Consider the following 27,536-nt stretch of genomic DNA (forward strand, 5'->3'; position numbering starts at 1 on the left):
CCAAGCTGTCAATTTGAGGGTGTGAGGAGAGGGTGTAGCGACCCGACATGTGGGTCAATAGATCTGGAACTGGGTCAAGGGTCCAAGGATCGCCAGGAGAAGAGGCTCGAGGAAGGGGAACCAGACCTGACAAAGCCAGTAAGGAGCAATGAGGATTAACTTGCTTCCCAGTCGGATGGCTTTCTTTATCACTTTGGGGATAAGAGGGAATGGAGGAAAGGCATAGAGCCCGTGGGCCAATCGTGGCCCAAAGCGTCTCTGGATGTTTCCCCCGGAGGGGGAATTAGGGAAAAATAACTGCTGCACTTGGCATTGACTGGACTGGTAAAAAGGTCGCAGCAAGGTTGTCCCCATTTTTGGAAAATCTGTTCCACTATTTCCCATTTCAGAGACCACTCGTGGGGCAGCAAGATTGCCCGGCTCAGCTTGTCGGCTATCACGTTGGTTGTCCCCGGAATGTGCGTTGCCATCAGAAAGCACTGGGAAGAAATCGCCCATTCCCAAACTGCATGGCCTCTCAACAGAGAGGGTAAGATCTGGTACCGTCCTGTTTGTTGATATACCACACAAACGACATGTTGTCCGATTGTATCGCAATCGCCCCTGGAGGAAGAAGGTCCTGAAGTGCTTGCAACGCCAGAAGCACCGCTCTCATCCCCAGAACGTTGATATGCAGATGAGCCTCGTGTTCTTGCCATGTGCTGAGGACAGTCCTGCCAAGATAATGCCCCCCCACCAGACCTGGGAGGCATCCGTGGTCACAGTGGCAATGGGTTGGGCAGACACAAAGGGAGCTCCCGTGAACAAGTTGTTGAGGGCTATCCACCAACGAAGGTCCTTTTAGCATGATTCTGTCAGCAGAATAGTAGATATTGGAACAACCACTGGGAGAACAGGAGCCATTGAAGGATTCTCATGTGCAACCTGGATAAAGGTATTAACAGAATGGCTGAGGCCATCATTCCAAGAAGTTGAAGAATCCACTTTGCTTTGACCTTCCAAAGCGGGAGAAGTCGCTGAACTTATGAGATGAGGTTTTGTACTCTTTCGGTGGGAAGACAAACTGTCATATCCACAGTGTTCTACTTCGGCTCCGAAGACTGAGGAGGCAGGTTTTGTTAATTTGGCAGGTGGCTCCGAAATACTAGCCGGTGCCGGAGAAGGTCTTTTTGAACCTTTTGATTTTGAGTCAGATCTTGACTTCGAAGACTTAGACGAAGAAGCCGAAGAACCAGACAAAGCTTCCCTGAAGGTTGGCTTCAAAAGACCCCCCCCCCGAGTATCAGTTTGTTCTTTCTCTCCTGCAACACTCTAGGAAAAAAAGCATGACAGAACAAACATGATTCTTGCAAATGGATGGCTCCCAAACAGTAGACACAGCTACTGTGGCCATCCGTCAAAGACATTTTCTGGGAGCACTTCATACATTTTTAAACCCAGAGGGTTTGTGCTCCTTGCTATTCTTAGACATTGCAACACACAAGCAACCAGAGGGGAAAGAGAATGACTGAGGACTTGGTCCTCTAACTAAAACGGGCCTAGCCCTGCAGAAGAATTACACGAGGACTAGGTCCTCTAAGTTAAAATGGGCCTAGCCCTGTGAAGAACCAGGTCTTCTAATTCAAAATGACCAAGAATACCACAACACACACACACATGCTCAAAAGGTAGGAGCAAAATTAGCAACTGTAAGTAATTAAGGCTTTAGTGGGTCCCCGCTAAAGACCACCAGTCAACAATCATCGCTTGACAGGAAAATAATCAATAGGCGCCGCTATTGATTAAGAACGGCAAAATCACCAAACTATCTAGACAATAAATCGCAACTGTGCCTAACTACTGATACACAGGAGAATACTAATACTGATCACACAAGGCCACAAGGCAATTAAGGTAAACCCTATCTGTATACATTCCAGTAAATAACAGGAAAAGGCAAAACCGCCAAAACTAACGATTTAGGCAAATCGCAATTGCGCCTAACTACTGGTACACAGGATACTACTAATACGGTCACACAAGACAATAAAGACAAAGCCCTACATATGTATATATTCAGTAAATATGAAAAAAAAAACACTAAATAATGAATATTGCAAAAACTTAGCCAGAGCCATGAGAAGCACATCCGAACTCGTCGACACAGCAAAAGAGATCTGGGGATTGCACTGGTGCACCATGGGATACCTGCTTAGCCACGAGCCAACCAGAAGTCTTCGAGCTTGAAAATCGGCCGAGTTGGAGCCGAGGATCGGCTCCGAACCCATATGTAAAAATGAAGGTGAGATTGGACTACCTAACATCATTTTTCTTCTGAAACTGCAATCTTTTCATCTCATTAATTTAAATTTCTGTTTTGTGGCAATTCGATCCCTACATATACATACATACATACATACACACACACACACACACACACACACACACACACACACATATAATACATAGTAATTAAATGAGTCTGTAAGCATGTACACATACGGAACTACTTCAGAAGCTCTTAAGTTTCAAAACTTTGAACTTCAAATGGCTGAGACCATAAGATCGACGTTTTGAAACCTCAAAAATGCAATAAAAAAATAAAAACAAAACAAATTTTTTTTTTTTTTAAGTTTTTGCAGGGGGGCAAGCCCCCTTGCACCCCCCCCCTGCTAATTATATATACAAACTCTGAGATCGCACTACAGTGAGGAAAATAGTAAATTTTCCATTCCATGCTGTACGGTGATCTCCACTCAAAATGTTCAAAGTTTCAAAACTTCAATCTTATGGTTTTGGTCTTCTGAAGTTCGAAGTTTTGAAACATCAGGTTTCTGAATGGGTTACACACACACACACACACATATATATATATATATATATATATATATATATATATATGTATATATGTGTGTGTGTGTATAAACACAGATTTCAACAACCATTCACATATATCGATATACTCACACACAGTGAAATGCATAAAGTTTATAAATGAGGCCAGAAATCAACTTTTACAATTTTAATTTTTATATGGCAGTCATGCATTTGAAAATTATGCCACTTACTTCCCGAGTAGTTAATGCATGTACAAGATGGTGGACAAGAGTTCCCTAGGTAGAGTGGGGATGGGGCACTAACCAGCAAATGAATGACCTGCATAGGACTTCTTGCAGGCTACACTGTGCAAATCACTTTAGAACAGAGGACAGAATCTTTGCCTCACAGCTACTTTTGTTGATATTAAGTAAAGAAAAAGTACTTTTGTGTAAGTAAACTTACCATAACAGTAGACGTTCGAGTGATCACTGCTAGAGTAGCAAAGATATAAGGGGTATATAACAGCCGGTAAGCTTCCAAATTTTCAGGGCACCTTCCACACATCCAAACTGTTAATCAGCTCAAGCTAAGCTGACTAAAAAGATAGACTTGGATGCCAAGCCCTTCACAGATTTCATGCCAAAAGAGAGAGGAAGGCTATGAACGCTAGTAATAACAAAATAGAAGTCCACACCCTGGTAAAACCACCACACCAAGAACCCAAGGAGGATGGAGGTAAAGGGCAGCTACTGCAGCAGTGATCACTCAAATATCTACTGTTATGCTAAGTTTGCTTACATAACTGTACTATGTTTTTCATATTGTCACTGCTTCAGTAGCTTAAGCTATATGGGTAGATTATCAAAGCTTACAAATTTTGGAAGGAGAAGAGACCAAGAGTCCCTGGAGAACGGTTATAACAAAGTCTAATCTAGACCTAGAGAAGGACTCAAGCTCACAATGCTTTGCAAAGGTATGTACTGAGGACCAAGCTCCTGCTTCTAGAATCCAACCCTTTCCAAAACGCCACAGATGAAGCCAAGGTCCTAGTACACAGGCCTTGATTCTGCTTGGAGTAGTGCTTTTGTGATGAGTATAACAAAAAGTAATAGGCTTAGACAACCATTTGGAAATACTGGGGTTTGATAAAGGTTGTCCTTTTCTTACCTTCACAAGAAATGAAGATCAGATCTGAAAAGCAACTTGAAAAATTTAGTTCTGTCAAGACAGCACCTGAGTTGCCTGTGGACATCCAAGGCAGGACTACCCTTTCTCCATAAGTTTTAGGTTCCGGAAATAAACCACGGAAATGGATAGTTTGGCTTCCTAAAGTAAACTTAGATACCACTTTCAGCATATAAGGATTAGTTCAAAAATAAACTATGTCCCTGTGGAAAATAAGGTAAGGTAAGTTTTCAACTCAGATACCCTTCTTGCAGAGGTCAGAGCAATCATTAAAACTGTTTTACATGTAAAGAATCTCAAGTCAGCCAGGTTATCTGGTTCAAGTGGAGCAAGTCTTAACAGAAAACTAAGATTCTCAAGAAGGAGCCACCAGTTTTCTTGGAGGCCTCAAGCAAATTTCAAAAACATTTTAACATAAGAATAGAATGCATTTAAACAGCAGGATCCATGGACAGACATGTTGAAATGACCAGTAAATGAACCTAGATGAAAGAGTAAGAAAGGCCATAAAATATTAAGTCACACAAATATTGTAAAACCAGAGAACAACAGTTCTGAATTGGTGCTGATTATGTTCTCGGCACCAACCAGAAAACATTTTCCATTTGCTAATATGTTATCTTCTAGGCTTCTTGCCTCCTTTAGTGTCTGCTGCACATCGTTGGTAAACAAGTGACTAAAGGGAATTATGACCCTATCCAGGCAGTCAAATGAAGCTGATTGGTGTCACAACAATGATCATGGGGGATTCCTTCTAAATCTTAAGAATTAGCATGGATATTAGTGGAAAAGGATACAGGAACATTAATGTCTAAAAAAAATAAATAAATAAAGGCATCTGTCTTCCAGGCCTTCTTGCATGGAGTCCTGCAGCAGAATCATGCCAGCTGCCTGCTCAGACAGAAGGCAAACAGGTCTACTTGAACTTCCCACAGCTGGACTGAATCTTGGAGGAGCCCCTGATCTAGTTTCCATTTGTGAGGATCTGCCCTTCTCCTGTTCAGCTTGTCTGTCAGACATTGTTGCTCTGACAGAATGTAGGATGCCTGTATGGTGATATTGTGCTGTGAAGCAATATACAAAGCTAACATAGCTAGTCTACAAAGGGAGTATGGCTGGGTTCCTCCTTGCTTGTTAATATACCAAATGACCAGAGTATAATCTGTAACAACTTGAATTCCCAGGGACCAAAGACAATTCAGAGAGTTGATTGCCTTCATCAGGACAAGCATCTCTTTTATATTTTTGTGTGCCTGTGTCTGTCTTTGGTGTCTCATACATCTTGCACTTTTATTCCTTATGAAATTGCTCCCCAAGCAAAATCCAAGGACTCTGTGGTGACTGACTTGGAAGAGGGAGGGAGAAGGCAAGATCTCGACTGAAGGATATTCGCTGTCTGTACCAAATGATTTCACTTCTGACAAACCCCAGAACTAGGATCTGAAAGGACTAAGGAATGATGGCGCTGAGACCAGAGAGACTTCAGACAACACTTTCTTTTCCATGTGAAGTCTTGCTAGGGATATCATGAGAATCATAGATGCCATGAGACCCAAAATCCTGAGGTATTCCCTCACAGTGACCAAAGTCTGAGTAGAAAACTTTAGAAAAAGATCTTGATATAGATCTGTTTTCCCCTGTGGAAGAAAAGCTCTGAACTGAGGTGTCTAGCGGACACCTCAGGAACACAATCCTGTGAGGAGGAATCACAAAAGACTTTTGAATGTTTTCTTGGAATCCCAGCTTATATAAGAGATCTCTCACCCAAGTGACAAGATTCCTGACACTTAGAAAGATTTGATGCAAGGATAAGCAAGTCATCAAAATATGTAAAAATATAGATACTCTGTAGTCTGCAATGAGCTATAAAGTACAGTTGTGTACACTTACCATAAATGTAGATGTTCGAGTGTATTCACTGTTGCAGTCATTACATTTGGGTAATCTGCTGGAAGGTTGCCCTCAGTCGGCCTGAATTCAAAAGTCTTGGGTCCTGCGTCGGTTGCTGTCTTTTCTTCCAGGACGTCAGGTCGTCAGGGGTATAAAACATGCAGCCGACGCCATTTTCTTTAGTTTTTCATGCCCCTGATGTCATGTGCCCCCAAAAAGGTAGCAATATTATATATATAAATACATGCATCAATATAAACTTTACCTTCATCTACAAGCAAATACACCGCATAGGTTGTAGAAGATAGTGAAGGAAAGATAAACTTCAGAATGACAGGGGGATGGGCGGGAGGGTAACCTGGACTGCAACACTGAATACACTTGAACATCTACATTTATGGTAAGTGTACACAACTGTACTATGTTCTTCATGTTTCACTGCTGCAGTCATTACATTTGGGTAGAATCCCAAAAGCTATGGTTGGAAGGCAGGAGCTAAACAGAATTAGGTGCGGCTATAAGGCCCTGCAGCACTGCAGTAGCAAAGCCTGCCCTTGACTTAGAGTAGAGAGGCAAATGGTAATGCTTTGTAAAGGTGTGAACAGAACTCCAAGTAGCAGCCTCTAGAAAGTCTTTGGTTGGTACTCCTCTGAGAAAGGCTGCTGAAGTAGCTGCAGCTCTGGTGGAATGAGACCTAATGCCCTTGGGCACAGGTTTACCATGGTGTAAGTAGCAGAAACAGATGCACTGGCTTATCCACTTTGAAATTGTCTGCTTTGAAATAGCCTTTCCTTTGGATCCTGCAGCATATGACACTAGTAATTGCTCAGTTTTTCTTAGAGCTTTAGTCCTGCTCAAGTAGAATCTTAGCTGTCTGTGTACGTCCAAGGAATGCAGAATTCTCTCCCCTTTGTTCTGCGGATATGGATAAAAAGCTGGCAGATGAATTGTTTGGTTAAGAGCCACACTGGAAACCACCTTAGGCATAAAAGTAGGATTTGTCCTCAGAGACACCCTGTCCGGGTAAAATATGATAAAAGGCTCTACAGCCATGAGGGCCTGTACCGCAAACTCTTCTTGCTGAATTAATTCCTAGTAGCAGAGCTGTCTTCCATGATAAGAACTTTATATCAGCGGTACCAGCTGGTTCAAATGGAGGCATGGTGAGCTTTTCCAACACATAATTGAGGTACCATGCAGGTAATGGTGATCTTCTAGGGGGCCTTAAATTTTTGGCTCCTCTAAGATACTGCTTTAGTAAAGGATGAGAAAAGATTGGTGGCTCTGTTGTAATGAGCCGAAATGGCAGAGGCGTGGATTTTGATTGATGAGAAAGATAGGCCTTTGTCAAGCATCTCAGTTAAGTATTGTAATACCCGAGGAATATTTGATTCTGCTGTATCAGTTCCTTGTGCTGGATTCCAAGCACAGAATCTCCTCCACTTGCCAGCATAAGATTTTCTAGTATTAGGCCTTTTGGCTTCCAAAATGACATCCATCACAGCTTTACTGAGAGGTGTTGTTTGTATGATTACATGATTAGCCATACTACCAGGTTTAGAGTCTGTAGCTGATTGTGCAGGATCTGATTGTTTTGCTGGGACAGTAGTTGTGGTCTTTGAGGCAAGGTCCATGCTGGGTGTTGACACAAGTTCCTTAGAATTGGGTACCAGTATAGGCGGGGCCAGTCCGGGGCAATTAATATCATCTTTGGCTTCTCTTGTCTGACTTTTAGGAGGACCTTGGGTAGAAGAGGCAGAGGAGGAAAGGCGTAAACTGACAGTTTTTTTCACTTTTCATGCTAGTCTGTGATAAGTCCTTGTGCAGAATCTTTTCAATTGATAATTTTGAGGAGAGGCAAATAAATCTATGTCTGGGCTCCCCCATTTCTCTGTTATCATGCTGAAGACTTGTGGATTTAGTTTCCACTCATGAGGATCCATAAGGTTTCTGCTTAAATCGTCTGCCAGAGTGTTTTGTTTTCCTGGCAGGAATTGAGCTTGAAGATGTATTTGGTAGGTCAAAGCTGTGTCCCACAGTGCCATGACTAATCTGCAAAGGGGGTATGAGTGTGTGCCCTCTTGCTTGTTTATATACCACATGAATGTGGTGTTGTCCGTCTTTATCAGTAGTTGTCCTGGATGAAGTAAGTCCTTGAACGCTGTTAGGGCATTTTAAACAGCTAGCATCTCTTTCTGGTTGATATGTAGATGCATTTGTTTTGGTGCCCATATGTCCTGAATGCATCTTCCTGCCATGTGGGCCCCCCAGGCATAATCTGATGCGTCTGTTGTTAAGGTTTGGCTGGCAGGGGGTAGAGCGAAGGGCCGTCCCATGTTTTGGTGACAGGCCTTTGCCCACCATAGAAACTCCTGTTGCAGGCAGGGAATGAGAGGAATCATGGTTTCCATACTGTGTGAATGTTGACTCCATAAACTTTTTAGGTACCATCGAAGTTTTCTCATATGCCATCTTGCATATGGAATTAGTAGGATGCAGGATGCCATGAAGCCCAGAGAGCCTGCAGAATTTGTCTTGCAGAAGACTGGGTTTTTGTTGCCATCAGTTTGAAGTAAGTAGTCAGTTGCCTTTGTTTGCCTGGTGTAAGGTAAGCCCATCTGGGCAGTTGTATTCAAGCTTGCACCCAGGAATGTTATCTTTTGAGACGGTACCAGTTGTGATTTCTTTTCATTTATTGTGTACCCTAGGCATGTTAGAAGCCTTTTCATAAATGCCAGGTGTCGAAGAAGAGTGTCCTAGTTCTCTGCATGAATGAGACAGTCATCCAAGTAAGGATATATTTGTATACTTCTTTGTATGCAAAATGCAATTACTGGTGCCAGGCACTTTGTAAAGACCCTGGGCGCAGTAGATAAGCCAAAGGGCAGTGCAGAGAATTGGTAATGCATTAAAGCCAGCCTTGATTCGGAGGTATTTTCTGCACGATTGTCTTATTGGGACATGCAGGTATGCCTCTTTTAGGTCTAATGTCACCAGCCAAGCATTCTTGCCCAGCATGGGCAGAAGCTGCGGCAAAGTCAGCATTTTGAATCTTGGAATGTCCAGGTATGTGTTCAAAATTGATAAATCCAGTATTGGCCGCCAGGCCTCGTCCTTTCTGTGTACCAAGAACAGTCTTGAGTAAAAACCTTGTCCTTTTTCCTGTTCTGGTACTGGTTGAATGGCCACTATTATCCATGAGGGACATACCTGTTTCTGTGCCTCTACCCATTGATTTTTGGGCAGATCTGGCCAACCGTTTGCCATTGGCATAGTGTGGAAATGAAATCTGTATCCCTGTGATACTATGTTTAGTACCCACTTGTCCTGGGTTATTAACTGCCAATTTTGAGCAAAAAGTTCTAATTTTCCCCCTAAGGGTACTGTTAAAAGATAAGTGCTTGGTGTAGGCAGAGGGAAGTCATTGGGACTGTTTTCCTGTAGATTTGCGCTTTACCTCCCCCTGATTTAGAGATAGATGCGCCCCATTGCTTTGACCTGTATGAATCTTGCGACTGGTATCTGGAACCCTTTGGGCGTCTGGATTTGCTCCTTTGAGCTCTGACACAGGAAAGGACCAATTTCTTTGTAGGCCAGTGTCTACTGAATCTTGGTGGCTGCACTTGTAAGAAGTCTAACAGTTTGCATAGACTTAGCTTTGTCTTCCATTTTCTTTAAAACCTCTTCTGCCTTAATACCAAACAGAGAATCATGCTGTAAAGGTGCATCTAGCAATTTAGCTTTAACATAATCAGGCAATTTTTGTTCCTTTAACCAGGCATGCCTCCTAATCAGTGATCCAGTAATTGCGGCCCTGCAGGAGGCCTCTAAGGAATCAAAACCACATTGCAAAGTATGCTTTCCAACATGTTCAGCTACATGCAATAATTCCTGTAATTCTTTATTTTCTGCACATTCTGAAATAAACATCATTTTCTGTTTCAGCAATCCCATAACATGTTGTTGGTACTTAAGCATATGAAATTGACAGTTTAAGGCCCTGACTGCCAAGGTTGCAGATGTATAAACCTTTTTTCCCCATCTGTCTAGTGCCCTTGAATCTCTGTCAGAGGGGGTAGGATTTTTTGCTGTTGAGGCCTTAACTCCCTTTGGGCCTTGTGAAATAGTTTTAGGATCAGCAGCAGGGTTTCTAAATAAAAATTTATGTGAGTCAGGGACCCTGTAATATCTGTCAGGCTTACTGGGAGCCGGAGGTAAGGAATCAGGGGTCAAAGCTTGACTACAAAAACACATCATCCACAATGTCTAAAACAGGGGGAATGGCTAAAGGCTTGTGCTGAGGGAGAAGAAAATCCCTGAGCCTCTTTTTTGATTCTGAGAAGTCTTGACTCTCCCAGTGAAAATGCTCCCTCAAAGTATGCAAGGTTTCTCCAAATGAATAATTCTTTGGAGGAGATGCAGATGGAACAGACTCCTCAGCATCAGAATCCTCATAGGAAGGTATATACAATTCCTGATCAGAAGAGGAATCAGAAGAAATAAAAACCTGATATGAAGATTCATAATCAGTGTCTTGGCTAGGCCTCTTATCTGGAGGGGGATGGGTACCCCTGATCAAGGTAATAAGATCTTCAGCCATTTTGATCATCTGTTTTTTAGGCGTAGAGGCCTGTGCACATGGCTCATGCGTCGGTTTTTTTAGATTTAGAAGTTGCCTTTGTCTTTGGTTTTGCAGCTGTCGTTGGTTTGATATATAAATGTTGAGGTCTGAATACACCCTTAGAAGCTGGTGCCTGCTCAGCGGCTCCGGACCCATCCGAGGGAGATACATCCATCGGTCCAATACCTTGAGTATCTTGCGGCATGCCGGACTCCACATGGGTGTCGGTAGAGGCCTGCGACTCGAAGGTAGCGGGTATCAGGGGCTGCGAAAGTGCCTCACTGAGTACTGGCGAACTGGCGACTGGCTTAGGAGAAGCTTCGTCGGTTTTGGATCTCGACTGCCTTTCTCTGTCCTTTTCTTTGCTTTTTTATGTACTCCGGTAGTCGGATTGCTATCCGACGACATTTCTGGATAGTTAAATCTGTTTCCAAAATACTTTGATGCAAAAATATACCAACGCTTTATAGTGCGTTCGTTAAATCTAGCACAAAACTGACAGCCAGGCACGCTGTGATCAGGGCCTAGGCAAGGAATACAGTATAAATGGAAATCCTTATGAGATATTTGCTTCCCACAAGTAATACAATTATTAACTTTTTCTGACATAGGTAAAAGGCAAGAAAAAAGTTTCCCCAACGGGGTACTTAGCTTTAGTGAAGACTTCGGTTCTGAAACTCAAACGCAAATATTTCAGTAGTCAGCCGACCGGCACTTGCAAAATGCTTCTGCTTCGGGCATCGCACGGCAAGAAAGACTAAAGAAAATGGTGTCGGCTGCATGTTTTATACCCCTGATGACCTGACGTCATGGAAGTGAAGACAGCAACTGACGCAGGACCCAAAACTTTGGAATTCAGGCAGAATGAGGGCAACCTGCCAGCAGATTACCCAAATGTAATGACTGCAACAGTGAAACACGAAGAACATCTGGAGCTAGACACACTGTGAAATACACTAGATGCAGTGGAACTGGTAATGTGATCCCGACACACAAAACCTTAAGAAATGCCTGAAGTATGGAAGAAAAAGGGGGTTTACTATCATTATGTCGATTTACCGGCTTTGGTTGACGCACCCCTGTGAAAGTTTGAATGCTGAATTTCAGTATACCCGACAAATACCAAACACCGAAAATTCCTAGCACTCTGGACTCCGGAACAAATATTACCATGGGTCAAAAGGGGGGGGGGGGGCAAGGTAAGACAATCAGGAATGCCGGTGTTTGACATTCAATCATTCGGGATGTATGACATCGCGCAAGTGATTTGACCTCCAGTGAGACAACATAACAATAGCGAATCTGAAAAGGGATGTGATGATGAGCATATTTTAAATCTACAGTTACTAGTAAACATGAATGAGGAAGAAGAGGTAACTGGTTGTGAAGTGAAAACATTTTGAACTTGGACACTGTAACAAAGAGGTTTAGGAAAGAAAGATTCAGAATTGGTCTCCAAGCATTTCCTTTCTTTGGCATTAAAAACATCCTTGAATAAAACCCTTTTCCCCACCTGGGAAGGAGGAATTGGATCTATCACTAACTGGGACAGCATGTGATAAAGGACAGGTGGAAATAAATGAGTCTTGTCCAGTGTATGAGGGATTACCCCCTAGAAAGGAGAAATTTTCTCCCACTGCCATCTGTAGCACTGATGAATGATGTTCAGAACTCATTTGTTTGAAACTATCTGATAACCAAAGAGAAAAAGTGGAGATTCAGACTGTATGGAAGGGAAAACAGACAGCCAGCTGGGCAGGGGTGGGGACAAGGTCCCTTAAATAGTTATTGACGTGTTGGGCTGCCCCTGGTTTTGGGAGTTCCACAATTTGCTTTGGAACCCCGTGCCATTTGTTCTTAAATGTTTGTTTACCTGCATTTTGTTGAGATGGTCTGTTTTGTTTTTTCGCCAAAATCAGATGAAAGGATCGAGAATCCCTTATGAGAATTTGGAAAAAGAGGGCTTAAAAATCTTAAAGGTTTACTGAATCAAATTACTCTCTCATCACACTTTTTGATCACCTCTGCAGCAGACGGGGCAAAAATGAAATCGCTATTTAACGTGAAATTTAAAAACTCATTTTAATTTATCTGGGAGATTTTGAGAACAGAGACAGGAGAACCTCCTCAACATACTACCATTGGTTTTATTCAAGATGCTTTTAATGCCAAAGAATGGAAATGTTTGCAGACCAATTCTGGATCTTTATTAAACCTCCTCAACATACTACCAGTGGCCAAAGCCCTTAAAGTACTGTCAGCTGAATCATACAAACTGTAAACAATGAATAGAGAGACCTGTACAACAGAAAAAAATAAATAAATTTAAAGCAGATTTTTCTCACAAGAAGAAACTGCAGACAAAATATTCCTCACACTCTCAGAGTAAGTCAGAGCAAACCTTAAAATATGAACCTGACAATTCAAAGTTCTGAAACTCAAAGTTGCAGAAGCATAAACTTTTAACCCATACTTAATAATCTTCCCATCTTATCAGAAAGAATAGATTGGAATCAAACAAAAATTATGTACTTAGCATAACAATAGATCTGTGTTGTCTGCCTCCATCAGTTTCAACCCTATGGGTCATCAAAACCGATGCTGACCAAAACCTCCAGACTTCAACTCTGGGCTCTGCCTCCCCAGCCCACAATCCCTTCCTCAACAGACCTCTCAGACTGAGTTTCTCTCATCTAAAAATAGCTCTAAACTATATTTTATCCATAAAGAAGGCCAAAGGACTCCAAACACAAATATTCTGTCATTTTAGAGAAGGATGATCTCAAAAAAAAAAAAAAAAAAAAAAGGTGGGGGAGCAGGAACCAGATGGAGACAGACAACATGGATCTATCACAGTTTGTAAGTACATGACTTTCATATCAGATGTTGTCTTATCCATCTGGCTTCAACCTGTGAGACACAGTCCGCAGCCACGTAAAAATCCTTAGGAGGCACTAAGGAAGAATACTCTGCAACACGGTGGAGCCAAAGGAAGTCCAGGGTCTGGACTGAATGTCCAGTTTGCAATGACAAAAATATGATGGCCCACCCAAGTAGCGGCAGCACAAACCTCGTTCAAACAAGTTCTGGGAAAGAAAACTGTAGAAGTACCCATAGTTCTAGTAGAGTGCTCTTTAGGTTTCTCAGGCGGGGTCTTAACTCTCAAGGAATAAGCAAAAGAAATACAGTATGACAGCCACTAGGATAATATTGCTTAAGACATGTCTGCCCAATCTGGATCTCAAAAAGGAAACAAACAGCTGGCTAGATTTTCTAAAGGTTTTAGCCCTGTCCAGGTAAAATCTCAAATATCTAAGCAATGCAGAAAGTATTCACACTTGTTCAAAAAAATTGTGAAAAACACAGGAAGGAGAATAGATTCACTCAGATTAATCTCAGAGGCTACTTTGGGAAGAGAAAGAGGATTAATGCAGAGTGAAACCCTGTCTATATGAAATACCGAATAAGGAGAAGAATCACAGGCTTGAAGTTCTGAAACTCTCCTAGCCAAGGTAACAGCCACCATAAACAAAGCTTTCCTAGATAACAACTTCAAGTCTGAAGTAGCAGAAGGTTCAAAAGGAGGGCCTGCAAGGACTTGCAACACGTAAAGAAAATCCCAAGAAGGAACCAGAATATAAATGGGAGGGCACAACAAAAATGTGCCTTAGAGAAACACCCTGGAAATTTTCAGAGGAGCCAAGGGAAAGTACAGTTGTGTACACTTACCATAAATGTGGATGTTCGAGTGTATTCACTGTTGCAGTCATCACACTAGGGTTATCTGCCTGTAGGTAGCCCTCAGTCGGCCTGAATACCAGAGTTTTGGGATTTCTGTGTTGGATGCTGTCGCTTCTTCCATGACGTCAGGTTGTCAGGGGTATAAAACATGCAGCCGACGCCATTACATCAGTTTTTCTAGCTCCAGATGTCAGGAGCCCCCAAAATAGGAAGGAATTACATCCTGTGGACGACCTCCAGTAAAAAGTAAATACCATTGCCATAAAATATAGGCAAAAAAGAGGATAGGTAGAAAGTATAGAAAAGTCAGGGAGCTGGAGGGACGGCAACCAAGACTGCAACAGTGAAAACACTCGAACATCTACATTTATGTTAAGTGTACACAACTGTACTATGTTCTTCGTGTTTCACTGTTGCAGTCACCACACTTGGGTAGATTCCCAAAGCTGAGGAAGGGTTGAGGCAGTCAAGAAGTATTAGGGCTGACTAGCAGGTCTTGTAACACTGCTGTAGCAAATTCAGCTCTGGATTTAGAAAAGATAGGCAAGTGGTAATGCTTAGTGAAGGTGTGTACAGAACTTCAGGTTGCAGCCTCCAGGATGTCCCTGGAAAGGACTCCCCTGAGAAATGCTGTAGAGGTTGAGGAAGCCCTAGTGGAATGGGTTCTGATCCCATGTGGGGTAGGTTTTTCATGGTGTTAGTAGCAGAAATGGATGCAGTGTGCTATCCATTTGGAGACTGTTTGCTTTGAAATGGCCTTACCTTCTGCCCCTGTAGCAAAGCTGACTAGCAGCTGGTCAGATTTTCTGAAAGGTTTAGTCCTCTCACGATAGAACCTAAGCTGCCTGTGCACGTCCAAGGAGTGCAGGATCTTTTCCCCTTTATTCTGAGGATTAGGGAAAAAGATTGGTAAATGGATGGATTGGTTTAAAGCCACACTAGATACCACCTTGGGCATAAAATGGGTTAGTCCTGAGGGAAATCCTGTCTGCATGGAAGATAATGAGGGGTTCCACAGCCATAAGGGTCTGCAACTCAGACACTCTTCTTGCTGAAGTGATGGCAAGAAGTAAGGCTGTTCTCCAAGAGAGGAATTTTAACTCTGCTGCAGCAACAGGCTCAAAGGGGGGAAGCGTGAGCTTCTCTAGTACAAAGTTAAGGCCCCAGGCTGGAGTGGGAGCTCTCCTCGGGGGTATTAAATTGTTAGCTCCTCTCAGGAACTGTTTGACAGAGGGTGAGAGAAGACAGGTGGCTCAGTATTGTAATGAGCTGAGATGGCAGAGGCATGAATCTTAATTGAAGAGAAGGATAGGCCTTTGTGGAGCAGTTCTACTAGATAATCTAGGATTTGAGGTAAGGTGGGCATGGTTGTGTCCTTTCCCTGAGACTGGTTCCAAGAACAGTATCTTTTCAACTTTTCTGCATAGGATTTCTTAGTACTTGGCCTCCTGGCCTCAAGGATGACATCCAGCACCTGTTAGCTGAGGGTTGCTAGTGATTTATTCAGGGGATGAGCCATGCTGCTAGGTTCAGGGTTTGCAGCTGAGGATGCAAAATCTGGTCCTCCTGCTGGGACAGCAGGGAAGGGGTCTGAGGCACGTGCCAGGGTGGCACTACTGTCAGACTGCATAAAAGTGGGTACCAGTGCTGGCGTGGCCAGTCTGGTGAAATCAGGATTGTCCTTGCCTTGTCCTGTTTGACCTTCAGTAGTACTTTTGAGAGGACTGCGTAAAAGTGGGTACCAGTGCTGGCGTGGCCAGTCTGGTGCAATCAGGATTGTCCTGGGCTTGTCCTGTTTGACCTTGAGTAGTACCTTTGAGAGGAGGGGCAGAGGGGTAAAGGCATAAATTCAGAGGTTTTCCCATGTAAAGGACAGGGCATCCACTTCCCATGCTTGGCTGTGGGGAGTTCTGGTGCAAAATGTGCTCAATTGATGGTTTTTGGGGGGGAGGGGCAAACAGGTCCATCTCTGGTGCCCCCACCTGTGGATCAGAAACTTGAATGACTTGGATTCCAGTTTCCACTCATGTGGGTCCATTAGATTTCTGTTTAAGTCGTCTGCCGGTGAATTTAGTTTGCCAAGCAGGAATTGAGCTTGCAGGTGCACTTGATTGCTCCAGGCTGTGTTCCACAGAGTCATGGCTAACCTGCACAGTGGGTAGGAATGAGTCCTCCCCCCCCCCCGCCTGTTTATGTATCACATAACTGTGGTATTGTCTATCTTTATCAAGAGTTGTCTTGGAAGGATAAAATATTTGAAGTCTGTCAGTGCATTCTGTACAACTAACATTTCTTTTTGATTGATATTCAGGTGCATTTGTCTTGGGCTCCATTTTCCTTGAATGCATTTGCCTGCCATGTGAACCCCCCCATGCATAGTCTGACGCATCTGTTGTCAGGGTTTGGGCGGCGTGGGGTTAAGTGAAACGGAGTCCCTTGTTGTGGTAGCAGGCCTCTGCCCACCAAAGGAATTCTGTCCCTAGGCAAGGAATGATAGGAATCATTGTTTCCAGGTCCTGAGAATGTTGACACCAGAGACTTTTTAAGTACCACTGAAGTTTCCTCATATGCAGTCTTGCATATGGAATTAGTAGAATGCAAGAGGCCATGAACCCTAGGGCTTGCAGTATTTTTCTTGCAGATAGCTGGGTTTGGGTGGCCAGTAGACTTAAGTAGCTTGTCAAATAAACCTGTTTTTCTGGAGTGAGGAATGCCGTCTGGGAAGATGTGTTCAAGCTTGCTCCCAGGAATACAATTTTGGTACCAGATGTGATTTATTTTTGTTGATGGTATAACCCCCCACAGAAGTTAGAAGTCTATTTACAAATGTCAGGTGCTGAAGTAGCAATTCCTGACTGACCGCCTGAATCAGGCAATCGTCCAAGTATGGGTAAATTTGAATTTTTCTCTGCCTGCAGTATGCAATGGCTGGAGCTATGCATTTTGTGAATACCCTGGGTGCAGTAAATAAGCCAAAGGGAAGTGCAGAGAACTGATAGTGCATAGAGCCTGACCTGACACACAGTTATTTCCTGCAAGATTCCCTTATGGAGATGTGCAGATAAGCTTCTTTTAAGTCTAGGGTGACCAGCCAGGAGTCCTTGGCTAGCACAGGAAGCAGCTGTTGGAGAGTAAGCATTTTGAATTTTGGAACCACCAGGAAGGTGTTGAGAATTGACAGATCCAGGACAAGGCACCAAGAGTTTTCTTTTCTGGGCACCAGAAACAGTCAGGAGTAGAAACCCTGTCCCCATTTGCTCTGTTGGAACAAATTGAATAGTCTTGATACTGAGAAGAGAAAGTACTTGCTTTTGGGCCTCTGCCCACTGGTTTGGGGGGAGGTCTGGCAATCCGCTTGGGGTTGGCAATAAGTGGAAATAGAATCTGTATCCCTGGGATACAATATTTAAGACCCATCTGTCCTGGGTAATGTACTCCCAGTTATTTGCATGCAGGGCAAGTTTTCCTCCTAGGGATGCAAGTACTTGGGCAAGGCTGGGAAGGGTGAAGGACAAGGCATTGTGAACTTTTTCCATAGGATGGTGGCTTACCACTCCCTGTTTTTGAAGGGGGAGCACTCCATTGTGTAGATCTGTGCATACCCTAAGACTGTAGTCTTGGTGGTCTGCTGCCACTGGATTTGGACTGAGAATGTCTGGGAGGGACTGGAAAGGACCAGTTTTTTGAAAGTCAATGCCTACTGAATCTAGGTGGCTGTATCTGTAGGAAATCTTTACCAGTTATCATAGATTTAGCTTTTTCCACCATCTTTTTAAGAACAACTTCTGCTTTAGTGCCAAACAAACTGCCTTGGTTTAACGGAGCATCTACTAATTTTGCTTTGACATGGTCTGGCAAGATTTTTCCTTTAGCCAAGTATGCCTTCTAACAGACCCAGTGACAGCAGCCCTGCAAGATGTTTCTAAAGCATCAAAACCACACTGCAAAGTATGTTTTCCAACTTGGTTCGCAGAATGCATTAACGCTTGTAAATCTTCATGTTCTGCACAATCAGGAATCAACATAATTTTTTGCTTAATTAGCTCCATAATATGTTGCTGGTACTTCAACATGTGAAACTGGCAATTTAAAGCCCTGATGGCAAGAGTAGCAGAGGAGTATACCTTCTTCCCCCATCTGACTAAAGCCCTAGAATCCCTGTCCGAAGGGGTAGGGTTTTTGGCTGTAGTAGTCTTAATGCCTTTAGGCCCCTTGGAAATGGTCTCTGGATACGCAGTAGAATTCTTAAATAGAAATTTGTGAGAGTCAGGTACTCTGTAGTACCTGTCAGGTTTTCTAGGAACTGGTGGCAAAGTATCAGGGGTAAGACTGGATTCCATGAAGACATCATCTACAATTTCAGGAACAGAGGGATAGAAAGAGGCCTGTGCTGAGGCAAGTTTAAAAATTCCCTGAGTCTCTTTTTAGACTGTGGGTAGTCCTGGCACTCCCAGCGGAAATGCTCTCTGAGGGTATGCAGGGTTTCACCGAAAGAAAAATCCTCTGGTGGGGAGGCAGAGGGAATGGAATCCTCTGCATCAGAATCCTCATAGGTAGATAAGGATATGTCCTGGTAACCTGGGGGGATCAGAGTCATTGGACTCATGATATGAAGAATCAGAAGGAAAATAAATTCCTCGTCTTTTAGAGGGGGAAGGTTGGCTTCCACTAATTAAAGTAATAAGGTCTTCAGCCATTCTAAGCATTTGTTTCTGTGGCATGGGAGCTTGAGAATGCACTTTGGTCGTCGGTTTCCTAGGTGCAGTGCAAACTCTTGGCCTGAGAAATTTAGTAGTTTTAGTCTGAAATGAAGTAGTCGGATTAATACAAACATCGGAAGGTCTGAATACACCCTCAGAAGCTGGTCCCTGCACAGCGGCTCCGGACCCATCCAAGGTAGAGACATCCACAGGTTCCATAGTCGAAGAAGCATCTTGCAGCATACCTGACTCAGAATGGGTCTCAGTAAAGGGTTGCGAATCTGTAGAAGTGGGTATCAGGGGCTGCAAAAGTGCCTCACTGAGTACTGGCGACTAGCTTAACGGAAGCATCGTCGGCAGTTTTGGACCTATGCGGTCTGTCTCGGTCTTTATCCTTACTTTTGTTGGATGGCTTATCAAAGCCATTTCAGAATACAGAGAACAAGAGCGAAAGAATTTAGCAACAAAGATAGCCCAATGACAAACAGTTCGGACGCTGAACAGGACACAAAACTGACAGCAAGGAACGTCGTGGTCTGGGCCTAAACAGGTGACGCAGTAAGAATGAAAATCTCGGAGGTATTTGCTTTCCACTGTCAAGGCAATTACTAATTTTTTCTGACATCAGTTAGAGCAAGAAAAAAGGATCCCCAACGGGGTACTTAGCTTTAAAAGACTTCAGGTCTGAAACTTGAATAACGAAAATTTCAGGAAGTGGCCAACCGGCACTTGCAAACTGCTTCTGCTTCGCTCAGTAAGAAAAGCTGATATAATGGTGTCGGCTGCGTGTTTTATACCACTGATGACCTGACATCATGGAAGAAACTACAACATCCGACGCAGAAATCCCAAGACTCTGGTATTTGGGCTGACTGAGGGCTACCTCCAGGCAGATAACTCTAGTGTGATGACTGCAACAGTGAAACACGAAGAAAGTACAGTTTTGTACCTACCAGAAATGTAGATGTTAGAGTGTTAATACAGCTGCAGTCATAACAGATGGGTTCTCCTGCCGTCAGGCGGGTCCTCAGTCGGCCGAATTCCAAAGTGTAGGTCCGGCGTCAGTTGTTGTTGCTTCTTCCCTGACGTCAGTGCGACAGGGGGTATAAAAGAACCAGCAGATGCCATTTTATTCAGTTTTTCTTGCCCCAGATGTCAGGTGCCCCCAGAAGGAAGGCAATACATAAATTTGTGTAATAAAACAATGCAAAATAATCAAAATACAGTAGTTGCAAGCAAATACACCATAAATGAATACCCCAATCAGGATGTATGAGGAGGTGTTAGCTAATAGGCTTGTCCCAAGAGGAGAAGGAAGGAGGGAAACCTGGACTGCAGCTGTATTAGCACTCGAACATCTACATTTATGGTAGGTACAAAACTGTAGTATGTTCATCGTGCATACAGCTGCAGTCATAACAGATGGGTAGAATCCCAAAGCTAAGAAAGGGGTGGTAGGCATTAGGTGGAACTAGGAGGAGCCAGGATGCCCTGCAAGACTGCAGTGGCAAAGCCTGCACTGGTTTTTGGAGTATAATGGTAGGTGGTAGTGCTTGGAGAAGGTATGCACAGAACTCCAAGTGGCTGCTTCCAAAATATCTTTGGTAGGAGCTCCTCTGATGAAAGCTGCAGAGGTAGCTGTGGCCCTTGTGGAGTGAGATCTGATGCCTGTAGGTACAGTTTTGCCATGAAAAGAATAGCAAAAACGTATGCAGTGGGCTATCCATTTTGAGATTGTCTGTTTGGAAATTGGCTTTCCTTGAGCTCCTACAGCATAGGACACAAAGAGCAGTTCTGATTTTCTGAAAGGCCTTGTGCTGTCCAAATAACAACGCAGTTGTCTGTGGATGTCCAAGGAATGTAGTAATCTCTCCCCTTTGTTTTGTGGATTAGGATAAAAGGTAGGTAAGTGTATGGCCTGATTCAAAGCTACACTGGATACCACTTTAGGCATAAAGGACGGGTTGGTTCGTAAGGAAACTCTGTCCTGATGGAAGATGATAAAAGGCTGCACAGCCATGACAGCTTGTAGTTCTGAGACTCTACGAGCTGAGGTAATAGCCAGAAGGAAAGCTGTTTTCCAGGACAAATATTGCAAATCTGATGAGGCAGCTGGCTCAAATGGAGGCAAGGTCAGCTTTTCCAGAATGAAATTGAGATCCCAAGCAGGTATTGGTTGCTTCCTTGGGGGTCTTAGATTCTTAGCCCCTCTGAGGAACTGTCTTAAGAGAGGGTGAGAGAATAAGGGTGAATCAGTGTTGTATTCTGCAGAAAAGGCTGAGGCACGGATTTTGATGGAGGAGAATGAAAGTCCACTGCTTAGCAGCTCAGCTAGATACTGTAGTATTTGAGGTAAATTCAGTTTTCTGGGATCCTGGCCCTTTTTCTCATTCCAGACACAAAACCGTTTCCATTTTGCGGAGTAAGCTTTTCCAGTTGATGGCCTTCTGGCCTCCAAAATGACGTCCTGTACCTCCTTGGAGAGTAGGGTCTGTTGTGATGCTAAGGAATCTTCAATGCGGCTAGATTGAGTGTGTTTAGCTGGCCGTGAAGAGTTTTGAAGCTGTGCTGAGTCAGGAGAAGAGGCATTAGAGGCAGGGTCCATGGTGGGGAATGCGTCAGGCTCCTCAGGAGTGGGTACCAGTGTTGTCTTGGCCAGTCTGGAGCAATGAGAATCATCTTTGGTCAGTCTGCTCTGGTTTTCAGTAGAACTTTGGGCAGCAGAGGAAGAGGTGGGAAGGCATTGATGTCCAACTGAAAGAGAGAGCGTCCACTCTCCAGGCCTTTGAATGAAAAATCCTTGAGCAGAATTTTGTCAATTGGTGATTTTTGTGGGAAGCAAAGAGATCTATGTCTGGCCTTCCCCATGCTTGGATTATTTCTGCAAAAACTTTTGAATGCAACTTCCATTCGTGTGGATCTGTCATATTTCTGCTTAGGTTGTCTGCCAGCGTGTTTTCCTTGCCTGGCAGGTACTGTGCTTGTAGTTCGATTTTAAGTCCATGGCCCTGTTCCAAAGTGACATGGCCAGTCTGCATAGGGGGTATGACTGCCTTCCTCCCTGCTTGTTTATGTACCACATAACTGTGGTGTTGTCCGTTCTTATCAATAGTTCACCTGGTTGCAGAAGGTCTTTGAAAGCTATAATAGCATTTATTACTGCTAGCATTTCCTTTTGATTGATATGAAGGTGCTTTTCTTTTTGGGACCATTTGCCCTGAATGCACCGATCTGTCATGCGCGCCCCCCAGGCGTAGTCCGAGGCGTCTGTTGTGATTACTTGATTTGCTTGAGGCTTGCTGAATGGAAGACCTGTGTTTGTTTGGCATGCTTGAGTCCACCACAGAAATTCCTTTTGTAGACATGGAATTAGTGGTATTATTGTTTCCAAACTGTGGCTGTGTTGAGACCATAGGTTTTTCAGGTACCATTGAAGTTTCCTCATATGCAGCTTTGCACATGGGATTAGTAAGATGCAAGATGCCATGAATCCCAGAGCCTGCAGGATTTTCCTTGCAGTCAGCCTGGTGCAATTTGCTAGTGCTCTGAAGTATAGAGTTAGTTGCCCCTGCTTCTCTAGCGTGAGGTTGGCCATCTGGGTGTTTGTGTCCAAGCTGGCACCCAGGAAAATTATCTTCTGAGAGGGTATTAGCCTTGATTTCTTTTTGTTGACTGTGTACCCCAGAGAGTTCAACAACCTTATTATGTAAGCCAGATGTTTCAGAAGAATGTGCTTGCTGTCCGCTTGGATCAGGCAGTCGTCCAAATAGGGGTATATTTGTATCCCTTGAAGTCTGCAGTAGGCAATTACTGATGCCAGGCATTTCGTGAATACTCTGGGCGCAGTAGATAAGCCAAAGGGCAATGCAGAGAATTGATAATGGGTTGAACCTGCAAGAAATCTGAGATATCTTCTGCAATTTTGTCTGATTGGGACATGCAGGAATGCCTCCTTGAGGTCCAATGTTACCAGCCAAGACTCCTTGCCCAGCATGGGAAGAAGCTGCTGTAGAGTGAGCATCTTGAATTTTGGTACGAGTAGAAATGTGTTTAGAATGGATAGGTCCAAAATAGGTCTCCAATCTTTTCCCTTCCTTGGTACCAGGAATAGTCTGGAATAAAAAACTTGACCTTGTTCGTGCGTAGGTACCTCTTGAATCGCTTTCATGTCTATGAGATCTGTAATTTGCTTTTGTGCCTCTGCCCTTTGACTGTGTTGCAGGTTCGGCATGCCTCTCATTTTTGGAAGGGTGTGAAAATGGAATCTGTAACCTCTGTTTATAATGTCCAGGATCCATTTGTCTTTTGTGACAATATGCCAATTTTTTGAAAATAATGCCAGTTTTCCTCCTAAGGGGGCTGCCATTTGAGTCTTGCTTGGCATGCAAAGGGGAAAGTCATTGGGTTTGCTTTTTGAATGATTGCGAGTTATCCTCACCACCTCTTTGTGTAGGAGCTTGCCATTGTCTGCCTCTAAACGATCCTTGGGATTGTCCTCTGCCCCTCGGGCGCCTGTATCTACCTCTTTGGGGTCTGTCCGTGGCTGGAAAGGACCAATGTTTGGAAGGCCAATTTCTACTGAAACGTGGGGGTTGTACCTGTAGAAACTCCTTCACAGTTTGCAATGATTTAGCCTTTTCCTCCATTTTCCTTAATACCTCCTCAGTATTAGCACCAAATAATACATCCTTTTGTAGAGGGGCATCTAGTAATTTAGCCTTGACATGATCAGGCAAGGTTTGTTCCTTGAGCCAGGCATGTCTATGTATGACTGATCCTGTAACAACAGCTCTACATAGGGCCTCTAGAGCATCAAAACCACATTGTAAGGTATGCTTACCCACTTGTTCTGCACTATGCATCAAATCCTGCAACTCCTTCAAGTCTGGTTGTTCAGATTGTGACATTTTACTTCTCAATTGTGATAACAAAAACTGTTGGTATTTTAGCATATGGAACTGGCAGTTTAAGGCCCTCATGGTTAAGGTAGCCGAGGTACATACCTTTTTTCCCCACCTTTCTAAGGATCTGGCATCTCTCTCGGAAGGTAATGGATTTTTAGCAGTGGAGGCCTTAATTCCCTTGGGGCCCTGTGAGATGGTTTCTGGGTCAGCAGCATGGCTTTTGTATAGAAATTGGTGCGAGTCAGGAACCCTGTAGTACCTGTCAGGCTTGACTGGGGCTGGAGGCAGAGAATCCGGGTTAAGGCAGGCCTCCGAGTAAACATCATCTAGGATGTCCAAGACAGGAGGTATAGCCAGAGGCCTGTGCTGAGGTAGCAAGAGAAATTCCCTAAGCCTTTTCTTGGAATCTGAATAATCTTGGCCTTCCCAGTGGAAGTGTTCCCTTAAGGTATGCAAAGTTTCCCCGAATGAGTAATCCTCTGGGAGGGATACAGAAGGAATGGACTCCTCTGCATCACAGTCTTCAAAAGGGGAGTAAGAATGTTCCTGATCATCAGAGTGCTCTGAAATAATGGAGCCCTGATCAGAGGAGGGGGATTCTTCCTCCACTCTGGGCCTTTTGTCCGGTGGGGGTTGAGAACCCCTGATAAGAGTAATTAAATCCTCGGCCATTTTTAGCATCTGTTTTTTAGGCATGGGGCCTGGAGAAGGGCCCTGTGTAGCCTGTCTCTTAGAATGCATGGCTGCTTTAGACTTAGTGAAAGCCTTGATAGAAAAGAAAGAGGAAGGTCTAAAGACACCTTGAGTGGAGGTAGACCTGTCCACATTGTGAGGTTCAACGCCAAGAGTGGCTTCGGTATCTGTAGTCGGGGTGTGGGCCGAGGAGCCTGCGACCTCGGGCACAGGAGACACCGCCAATGAAGTGTCGTCGGTAGTCAGGGGCTGCGTAGGCACCTCGCTGAGAACCGGACCACGTGTAGTTGGCTTTGGCGTGGTGTCGGTAGAGGCCGCGGACCTCGTGTGTCGGTCCTTATCTTTGCGTTTTTTAGACAAAACTGGAGTCGGAGTATCCGACAACATAATATAGTTAAATGTTTTTCCAAAATAATGCTGGGTGAACTCCGCCCGACGCTTAATAGTGCGTTTATTGAATGTAGCACAAAAGCAACAGACCGAGACATCGTGGTCTGGGCCTAAACAAGGTATACAGAGGGAATGGAAATCCTTATGCGGTATTTGCTTCCCACATGAAATACAATTGTTAACTTTGTCTGACATCGGTCTGAGGCAAGAAAAGTTTCCCCAACGGGGTACTTAGCTTTCAAGAAGACTTCTGTTTCAAAATTTTTCGTAATTTCAGGAGCTGGCCGACCGGCACTTGCGAACTGCTTCTGCTTCGGGAACCGCGCAGCAAAAAAGACTGAATAAAATAGCGTTGGCTGGCTCTTTTATACCCCTGTCGCACTGACGTCAGGGAAGAAGCGACGACAACCGACACTGGACCTAGACTTTGGAATTCCGCCGACCGAGGACCCACCTGACGGCAGGAGAACCCATCTGTTATGACTGCAGCTGTATGCACGATGAACATCATCACTGTCCCTACCAAAATAAAAATTAGAAAGCTCTGCCAGTTGTACCTTAATTATAGAAAAATTAAAGCATGAATTAAACAATTCAGCAAGAAAATCGAGAGCGGACTCTAATGAAGCACAGAAAGGCTCAAACAGAATAGTGTAAAATCTTACCATAACTATAGATGTCCTTCTCTTCCATGTTGCAGCATTCTTACTTTCGAATTTCCCACCTCAGGTGACCAGACGTCGGCTCCTATACAAAAGCTTAAGTCTGGGTGCTGTAGATGCGTGGGATGTCACAGGTAGGGCCATAAACCAAGGACCTTAAATGTGACATCTGCAGGCACAGATCTCAGAATTTGAAGGCCAGACAGACCGTCCAAAGAGATTAATAAGTGACTGTCAGCCAGCATAATAAGTGATTGTCAGCCAGAAGTGTCAAGTGTCATATGCTGGCTAGTTGCTCTTGGTGAAGGTTAGAGCTTCCTAGTAGCTAAGACCCATGTCCTTAGTACAAACTTAACTCAGGGGGAAGGTGGGAGGGATAGAATACTACAACATGGAAGAGAAACACATCTATGGTTATGGTAAGATTTTACACAACTATTCTATGTTCTTCTATTACTATGTTACAATATTCTTACTGTGGGCGAGTACCACAGCTAGTTAGAGGGAAGGGTGGAGGTAGAAGTGGAAGATTCCAGAAACCCCTGCAGGATTGCTCTAGCAAAGCCTGCCCTGGCTCTGGAGACTTGATCTAGCTTGTAGTGTCTGGTGAAGGTGTGAATAGTGGACAAGGTGGCATCTTCCATAATGGAAGCTGTGTCCGGCCCTTTGAGGAAGGCTTTGGAAGTAGCCATGCCTCTGGTGGAATAAGCTCTCACCCCATGGGGTAAATGTTTGCCATGGATTTTCTGATCCAACCTGAAACAGTTTGCTTGGAAACTGCCTTGTCCATAGCCCTGTGGTGGAAGGAGACAAACAGTTGGTCAAATTTTCTGAAGGACTTAGTTTTGTCTAGGTAGAATCTCAGTTGTCTGTGTACATCCAAAGAATGGAGAATCCTCTCACTATTGTTAGTTGGAGAGGGGAAGAAGGTAGGCAGGTGAATATATTGATTTAAGGACAGTTTGTTTATCACATTAGGCATGAAGGAGGGTTATTGCACAAGGTCACCTTGTCCTTGTGGAAGATAGTGCAGGGGGGGCAGGCCATGACAGCCTGCAACTCTGACACTCTACTAGCAGAAGTGATGGCCACCAACAATACAGACTTCCATGTACACAGCTGTAAAGTAGCATTGCTAGCTGGCTCAAAGGGGGCAAGTGTTAGTTTTTACAGGACAAAGTTTAGGTCCCAGGGTGGCAGAATGGGTTTTCTAGGTAGCCTGATGTGTAAGACCCCTCTCATGAAAAGTTTAACATCTAGCCTAGACAGTAAAGGGGTATCTAAAGACAGGCAGGCAGAGATGGCTGAAAGGTGCACTTTCATTGAGGAGTAAGAAAGGCCATCCTTAATTAGTTCACACACATATGCACGGACTAGGGAAGGGTCTGCTTGGTTAGGGTCCCTATCCTTACGTAGACGGCATTTGGAGAATCTCTCCCATTTTGATAAGTATGACCTTTCTAGTTGTAGGTTTTCTGGCCTCTCTCAGGACTAAGCACATCCTCTGAGTAGTGGTGTCTGAAAGGGATTAGAAGTTTATTACCTAGTGTGTTTAGTGCTAACATCTGTAGGTGGGGATATATTAGGGTTCCCTTTTGTTGTGTGAGAAGGTCCACCTTGTTGGGTAACTTGTGGTGATTGCCCTTGGCTAGTGAGTGAAGTAGGGGGGAACCAGTGTTGCCTTGGCCAGTAGGGGGTCACCAGCAAGATTTTGGTTTGTCCTTCCTGATTTTCAGTAGGACCTTTAGGATTAGAGGGAAGGGGGGCGTAAAGAAACAGTACCTTCCAAGGAATGCTGAAGACATCTACTCTCCAGGCTAGTGGGGAGTGATCCTTGGTGCAGAAAATGCACAACTTTCTCTTCTGAGGGGAGGCAAACAGATCCACTTCAGGAGAGCCCCCTCCCCACTGGACAATGTCTAGAAAGGTTTCCCTGTTCAACATCCACTCA

At 44.0% G+C, this 27,536-nt stretch overlaps 1 protein-coding gene across 1 annotated transcript in view; it reads right to left on the bottom strand.

The window, feature by feature from the left end:
- LOC122792405 overlaps positions 1–27,536 on the bottom strand; it is a 2,471,936-nt gene that overhangs the window by 935,906 nt on the left and 1,508,494 nt on the right. The window lies entirely within an intron of this gene.

This window comes from Protopterus annectens, chromosome 1.part2 (assembly GCF_019279795.1).
Source record: "Protopterus annectens isolate FY-2018-M chromosome 1.part2, PAN1.0, whole genome shotgun sequence".
NCBI classification, from domain to species: domain Eukaryota; kingdom Metazoa; phylum Chordata; order Ceratodontiformes; family Protopteridae; genus Protopterus; species Protopterus annectens.